At 37.0% G+C, this 8102-nt stretch overlaps 1 long non-coding RNA gene across 1 annotated transcript; it reads left to right on the top strand.

Annotated features, from left to right (window-relative positions):
• The first annotated feature begins 1809 nt into the window (after positions 1–1809).
• LOC119867610 lies at positions 1810–5351 on the top strand. Its single transcript, XR_005384122.1, has 3 exons — positions 1810–1966; positions 4154–4359; positions 4936–5351. It is a non-coding gene; the product is annotated as an uncharacterized LOC119867610 (long non-coding RNA).
• The last annotated feature ends 2751 nt before the right edge of the window (positions 5352–8102 follow it).

The raw sequence follows: 8102 nt of genomic DNA, 5'->3' as shown, positions 1-8102 counted from the left end.
ATTATTCAAAACAGGTGGTTTAGTTTAACCAGCTTCATGGTATGAGGTCCACTTTCTGAAATCTCTGATAAATGAGCATCTTAACTTTGCTTGGGCACATCCAATGAAAAGTTACTTGGAAAGTCTATAGACCAGAAAACTTTTTTATACTGAGCTGAACTCTATCTCTTTTTGTTTTACTCCCTGAAATAACAAATAATAAATTCAATACTTTCATCCTTCTCTTTTTCGTCAATTATTCAAGGCATAAGATAGCTTATCCCTGCAATTAAGCTTCTGGATATCTTTGTAATTCTGATAGGCCCACTGTATTAATAATATACCACATTATCATAATTATAATGTATTATTAATTAAACCTCACTATAAGGCAAGAACTGTGCTAAGAGATGTACATATATAGATGAAAAAGACGTAGCTCTTGTCCTCAAAGATGTTATAATGAATTTGGAGTGATGGTACGTCTATAAAAAAAATTAGACATTTTCAGTGGCAAAAACTGCAGTAAATATCATGTTAGTTACAATAATCTGCTCTCGAAGAGTCTTCTGTCAGCTATGATGACACTCAAAATAAGTACAAGATCTGGAATGATCACAGTCCAAGACAATGTGATAGGTATTTTTACTTTTCAAACTCTCTCTTAATTTATTTATAGTATATGTAAATATACTTATGATATACATTTATTTTGCATGTCTATCTCAATACCTATCTATCCATCTATCCATTTATGTCTTGTATGTGGAATGCTTGAAAACCAGCTCCAGCTCTGAAGCATACACTCTGAATATCCTCAATCACCCTTGCCTCTCAATACCAAGTACTGGTCTTCAGTGATTCTAAAACAAAAGGTTTACAAAGTTAGTACTCTATGCATATAGCAACATGCATGCAGAAAATGAAATGGACCCTCACAATTAAATATCCCTTGACAAGCAGGATATGAAGAATAAAAAAAAATTGAGAAATTAAAGGAAAGACTTTCTGCTGTCATTACTTTGCAAATCTACCACAAAGATTTGTATGTAAAAGTTAGGTGTGAAATTCCTCTGAAGAAACCTATTGTTCGGAATAAAATGTCAGGGCAACTTCAAATTCTCAAATGATTATCTGCCAAAACAAAACGAAGAATGCAAACAAAGTCATTCCTATTACGGTGCAATGGAAATTTATTTTAGTTTATAGGAAATAAATTAAAACAATATCAAGATAATAAGCCTCAATTTTCTCGTAGAGAAACATGTTTCCTTAATATAGACATTATAAACATTGGCAGCATACTCAATTTTGAAAAGTAAATAATAAACACAGTAAGATATTCATTTGTCATCATTCTTCTCTTTCAAATATTAACCACACAGTAATGTCAGGTAAACTACACATAAAAATATGAGGACAAATTTGCTAATGATGTGTAACCACCACATAATATATTTAATGAACTACAATAAAAGGTACATATTGCCATATCATAATTAAATTATATATTAAAAATATACTCTTCTTCTGTTCAGCTTGAATTTCCTAACTAAAAATACACATTAGCAAAGATCCGCGATAAAGACCCTTTTTGTTTAATTTTTCTTCTTTGAATCTCTTCTTTCTATCTCTGTGTCTTGAAAATCCAAATAATCGTTTTGAAAATAAATAATAATAGGATAATCATTATTTTTGCTTTGAAAACATACCTCAAAATTTAAGTAGCCTTTAACAACTGTTTATTTTTCAGTTGTGTCAAATGTTGCAAACTGAAGAATTTGTGGTTCTTTGCACAACTTAAAATTCTGGAGTGAAGGAACACTATTTGGGACATACTGTTCCCATAGAAAGAGAAAAAGCAAGAGAATTGTCAAAAACACTCAATGGCTCATCCAATTTCTATAAGTGTCATACGACTACCCGTTCACTTGTCATTGGCAAAGCAAGTCACATGACCAAACCCTACTTCTGGAGCCTCGAGGAGGTACGAACAGTCATGTGGCAATGAGCAGGGGCATATCTTTTTACAGAAAGGAAAAATATCATTGAGTATATTGGCAGTATCTACCGGAATTATAACTCTTCCATTTTAAGGGATTTTCAGACTGTGTAAACTGCAGTGATTATTAAGGGAACTTTCAATAAAACACACATGTACATTTTATGTGTATCTAGTATAAAATGTATCTAGCCAGAATAATAACCCAAAATCCTGCGGGGTATTTTTTAAATATTTCAAATGTATTACCATCTTTGGGAACTTATGTATGAACAACACTTGTCCACCAATCTCAAAAGTGCAATCCACCAACAATTTTATGAAGTTACATATTGGGATTAGAATTTGAACATAAAATATTCCAAATAGCATCTCAATTAGGATTCAGTCTATCCCTGCCCATCAAGATGCCAAACTTGACTGAATACATAAAGTACTTTTTGAATATACTTTTCTCAAAGAGCTCACACTCAGAAGGGAATCAGGGCACATGAAGGCAGAGCTGGGTGCCCTGGTCACACTGAAGAATATCCCAGCATTCACACATGATGGCAGAGGCATTCCTCCCCACTACGGAAAACCACCATGCTACTTTATTTGTTTATTTATTTAGAGTGGGGAGGGAGGGGAGAAGTAAGGCAGAAGGAGAGGGAGAGAGAGAATCTTAAGCACACTTCATGCCCAGTGCAGAACCCTATGTAGGGCTCGATCTCATGACCCTGGGATCATGACCTGAGCTGAAACCAAGAGGCAGACACCTAATGGACTAAGCTACCCAGGAATCCTGCCACCATGTTACTTTAATGGCTGCCCACCATAAATACACTCATCAGTTTCAAGAAAGGTGCTCCAATGCCACTGTCCAGTCTGACACTCTGAGGTAGGTATCTGCCTACTTCATTAGGCAACTGGATCACACATGCTTAACCACCAAGCCACTTGCAGCTGAAGAAGCCAATGATTAATGTGAGTTAGAAACAGGTGCTTATGATATAAAGTAACAGACATCTACATCAACTCACGGATACTCTTAGAGTCCTTTTATTTATGGGCTATATGGAAGAGCCACTGTTCTGTGCCTGTGTGACAGGTATAGGTAGGAGATGTGGATTTAGAATTAGATGATAAAAGAGGCATAATTATAACTTTGAGAAACAATTTGAATACTTTTTAAAATTACTGAGAACATTAAGGCTGTTGTAGTTTGCAAGTTAGAGCTGGCAGGCACAAGCTGAAGTCTCTTAATAGCATCAAAAACAAAAAAGAAAAAAGATGAAAGGTGTAGAAATATATATATTTTTTTTCTTTTCCTTTTCTAATCCTGCATGCTTTAACGGCAAGATTTGATTTAAACATCATACTCAGGACAGAAGAATAGACAAATGGTTTAGTAACGTCTGCAACAAGGTGCTGCTAAATCTTCCGTATGCATCTTTATCACAAACAATCTTATTTTTAAATGGTTAGTAACTAGTCATAAGATTTCACCCTGAGCTGAGAATATAAGGTTTCAGTCTAGAAGCAATCTTTTTCTTTTTTTTTTTTTTGGTAAATATTTTTAAATATTCCACATTGTTTCCAATACAAATAAATTAATAACTGGAAGATTGCAAACTGTTCTTGACTTTCTTTGGGCAGTCTTATGGTCTGGTGAGAGGGAGAGAAATAGTTTGACCTCACATCATTTTTCATCATAATAGAAGTTCTGCTGTACACACTCTTGGGCTCCTACAAAATGATCTGTTTATCTCGAAAATTTGTGGATATAGACTCAAAGATTAGCAGGGGCCTGTTTAAGACTAAGTTATTTTGGGATTGGCTCTTCTGCCTTAGAGATTTGAATCCTATACAATTGCTCTATACTAGAGATTATGTTAAAAAGCAGCTCACAGGCCAAACAAGGCTAGAAGGTCAAAATTAACACAGATACTTTTAATCTTTGTCCATATTACGTCAACGATAATAAGTGAGCCTCATTACTTTTAGGGGCATGCTCAATAGCAAAGTGAAGCAAAAAATATGTATTTTTATATATTTATTTTATATTATATATATTGTTTATATATACATATATATGTACATATATATATATCCCAAAATAAGTACATTCAGTAGTTCAACTGAACTCAACAGAACATCCTATACCTACATACTTTCTTGCTTATCTTTAAGAACTCAGATGAACAAATGATGACAATATATCCAACCATTCGATACCACTGAGACAACATTTTCCCTCTGTCTTCTTGCCATTGTCAAGCAAACTTTGAATGCATCGTCAGTAAGTGCTATATGAAAAACCTGGCTGAAGATATCGTAAAAGACATATGGACAGGAATCCAAATTTCAGCTCCCCACACTGCACTTGCTAGTTGAAGGTTTGTACAATTTTTGTTTGTTGTTTAATCTCCAAAGCCCTAATTTCTTCCCCTATAAAATAGGAGTATTGAACAAGAGTCTCTCTAAAATATTTTCAGCTCTAAAAATATCGGTTTCTATAGTTCTACATGTTATTTCCTCTAGGAATTAGAAAGGGGAAATATCAAGGTTTTAGCATCAGAGATACCATGAAATCTTATTTCTTCATTTGTAAATTGACCTATGATAAATGAACTAACTGGCCATGGCTCTATATAACTGCAGTCATTAAAAGTTTGTCCTGGGTCCATCTCATTGTCCTGGATAACTCCCTTATTTGTTCACAGCCATATTCCCATCATGGATATAGAATCTGCCATATAGGATGAGATCAGATTATGCATTGAATAAATAAGACAACGGAGAACAAACATACTCATGCCCCTGTGGGGTGCTGTCTTTATTTAGCACATGCAAAAATCAGAAGAGAGCACATACCCACAGCAATTCAATGAAAAGGAGGTCTTAGTCCACCAAATTGTTCTTTATGTTAAAGTGTGATGCTTCAGACTTACTCGGGATATCTGGCTTTGCAGGCTTTGCAGGACGTACCCCAGAAGCATTATGTCCAATGACACTTTGGACAGGCCACATTGCTGTGGACCTTCTGGGATGCTGGCCATTCAGACCCCAGGTCTGCCACAGAAGGGACAGTCGGAAGTGAGGGAATCCTCCAGGAAAAATCTGTTTGCAGATGCAAAGCCATGGATCCTTCTTACCTGTCCACACTAGGAACTCTGCATCTGTTTCTCTGCACAAAGAAAAATACCACCAACAATGCTTAACTGAAAATCTGCCTTTCTTGAGTTCCGTTCTCCATTTTGAAGCCAGCTATTACCAATACTCAAGCATAAACAACACCCTCTTCTCCCCACTATGATCAAAAAGTTCAAGAGGTGAAATCCACTGCTCTTTTTTGTGTTGTTGCTTAAATGACAATCCACTTTTTTATTTCCTGATCAGAAAATATATGAAGGTGACACGTTAAGTTCTTGTTGCCTTGTTTCATGTCCAATGTCTTCTGAGTCATACACGTATTTATTATATGTCTCAATATGTAAAAAGAAGAAAGAGGGAAAGAAAGAAAAACTAAAAGAAAGGGGGGAAAAATCTCTGTTTCAAATAATGAGCATGTGCACCTTTTTGCCTCAGGCCTTCATACACAATTTAGCCAGGAAGCCAGGGTAGATCATGATTTAGCTTTTGACATCTCCTGCCTTCAGGCCAGGGGAGACTAATACCGATTTCTGACTCTGAGCACGCCACAGGAAAAAAAGTGAGAGAAAGAGAGGCCTTTTATTGACTAAATGATAAAGAGGTTTGTAATGATAAATAACAGTCATTTTATTGTGGAATTCCCCAGAAAAGATGCATTCTGCAGTGTCTGAAGGAGCCTAAAAGCTGAGGTTGGTTCCCTACGGAGCCGAACCTGTTAAACTCCAATTTTTACAGCCAGGGATAAGGGTCACAAATTGTGGGGACCTCTGGCTATTAAAACCATACACGCACACTACGTACCCATGCTTGTGGCCTGTTTCTTGGCTCAAGGAATATTATCCAGGGCTGGATCCCAGGGTGATTGGTGGAAGGCGTGTCTGTCTGTCAGTCTGGGATCTGTATGTCTGCATCACCTTCTTCTGGCTCCGCACACTCAGGTTCTGATGCAATTCAGCAGCTTCTCTGCTCAGGCTGCTGGAGGAATCACTGCCAGTTTTGATCGATAGTTTAATTGTAAACTTTGCGAACAATAATGGATAATTTGGCTTGAACCGTCCATTATGAGCAATGTTGTCTCGGAGAAAGCCTTCAAAATTAAACAAGAGTTGGGCCACATTATTGCATTTGTACAACACACCCACAGTTAAATAAATCCCCCTTTACAAATGCTGTCTTGGCATTCTACAGAGTTCGATAAACATAGGCGCAGGCAAAGAAGGAAGAGAAGAAAAAGCAAAGAGACCAAAGTGAAAACTACTGGCCTACTCATTTCTTCTGAAACTCGTTGTTGTGTATAATTATTGTGATCATCATGATAATTCCTTAAGGTACTCTTTGAATAAGGAAACCTAAGTGGAGGAATAATTTTTCCAGGGCAAGGGTTTTTTTTTTTTTTTTTTTTCACAGGAATTGAGGTCGGTGAAATTTTAGAAGGTGGCAATTAAGAAAAGGTGAAATGAAGAAAATTAACTAGGTTATAGAGGAAAAATTTGTATAATAGCCATAGCATGGATGGTTAGTTACCATAGAATGGACTTCCTGGGAACTATGCAAGACCATGTGAACATCAGCTATTTCTTTAAAAAGAAGCTCTGAAAGAAAAACACACACACACACGCACACACACACACACACACACCAAAAAAAAAAAAAAAAAAAAGTAGGAAGGGAATCACTCAGAAACACTCAAAGTTTAAAACTCCCAACTTGGGGCCCCTGGGTGGCTCAGTGATTGAGCATCTGCCTTCAGCTCAGGTCGTGATCTCGGGCTCCTGGGATCGAGTTCCATATCAGGTTCTCCATGCAGGGAGACTGCTTCTCCCTCTGCCTGTGTCTCTGCCTCTCTCTCTGTCTCTCATAAATAAATAAATAAAATCTTAAAAAAATAAATAGAACTCCCAACCTGGAACCAGAGTGTTCCTGGTGACAGGGTAGGGTTCAGCTGCAAAGTTCATCAGGCTTATCTTGATGTCTCCTAGGAGCATTTTCCCAAGGAAATAATCTAGCGAGAGATTGAAAAATATTACCATGCCAAATAGAGGGGCTCTATAATGTGGGACAAAGAGAATGGGAGCTTGAGAGACACCTGGGTCCAAGGGCCAGTTCTGTGACTTACTAATTATGTGACTTGGACATATTACTTAAACCTATCTGTGCTTCAGTTTACCCTGCTTTAAATGAGAATAATTAGCATTTAGTTTATTGAGTTATTGTGAACAACCAATAAATTCATGAAAAGCACTTAAAACTGTGGAAGGCAAATAATAACTGCTGGTTTGAATAATAATTCTAATCGTTATTTGCAAAATGGGCTGAGTCATCAGTTTGGGGCAGCCTATTTTAAAGTCTTTGTGTTTCTAATTACACAGATTTGATCCTTCCTTTCGCATGGATAGAGGACAGATTTTCCTTAGAAACAATTTTGTTTTTCAATCCGTATTTAATGCTGACCTTCTTTATGAGACAGGCAGCAAAGTGACCATGGATTATCTGCTTTGAGGCACCTCATGTCATTCTCTGAATCCAGTAATGTCACTTGAGAAGCGTGATAGTAAATCCCCTTGTAGGTCAATGGTACACTTTAGGCTTCACCAGTCCCAGTCCCTTCTATTCTGTCCTTTTAACCAGCTCTGATCCACTCAACTTGTTCTTCACAATCAGGGAAGCCCCCAGATCCCTTAATTAATCCCAAAATGAGGAAATCATATATAATAGGCTTGGTGCACTTTGGTTCTAATCAAGTGCTCTGGAATCAGGTTGACCTACCTGGGCCCAGCTTCACCACTGATGCACTGTGTAACCTTGGCTGTGGACACAACTACTCTGGGCTCCAGATGACTTATTTGTCAAAGAAGGATAATGATATCTTCCTCTCAGGATTGTGATAAGGATTTAAAAGCAATCAAGTAGGTGAAACATTTACATATAGCAGTTGGGGGTTGTTATGAATAAAATTATATTTTTACTCAGGGGTTCCTGGGCAGCA

Source organism: Canis lupus, chromosome 35 (genome assembly GCF_011100685.1).
Source record: "Canis lupus familiaris isolate Mischka breed German Shepherd chromosome 35, alternate assembly UU_Cfam_GSD_1.0, whole genome shotgun sequence".
Lineage (NCBI taxonomy): Eukaryota > Metazoa > Chordata > Mammalia > Carnivora > Canidae > Canis > Canis lupus.
This window is presented reverse-complemented; position numbering and strand designations above follow the sequence as displayed.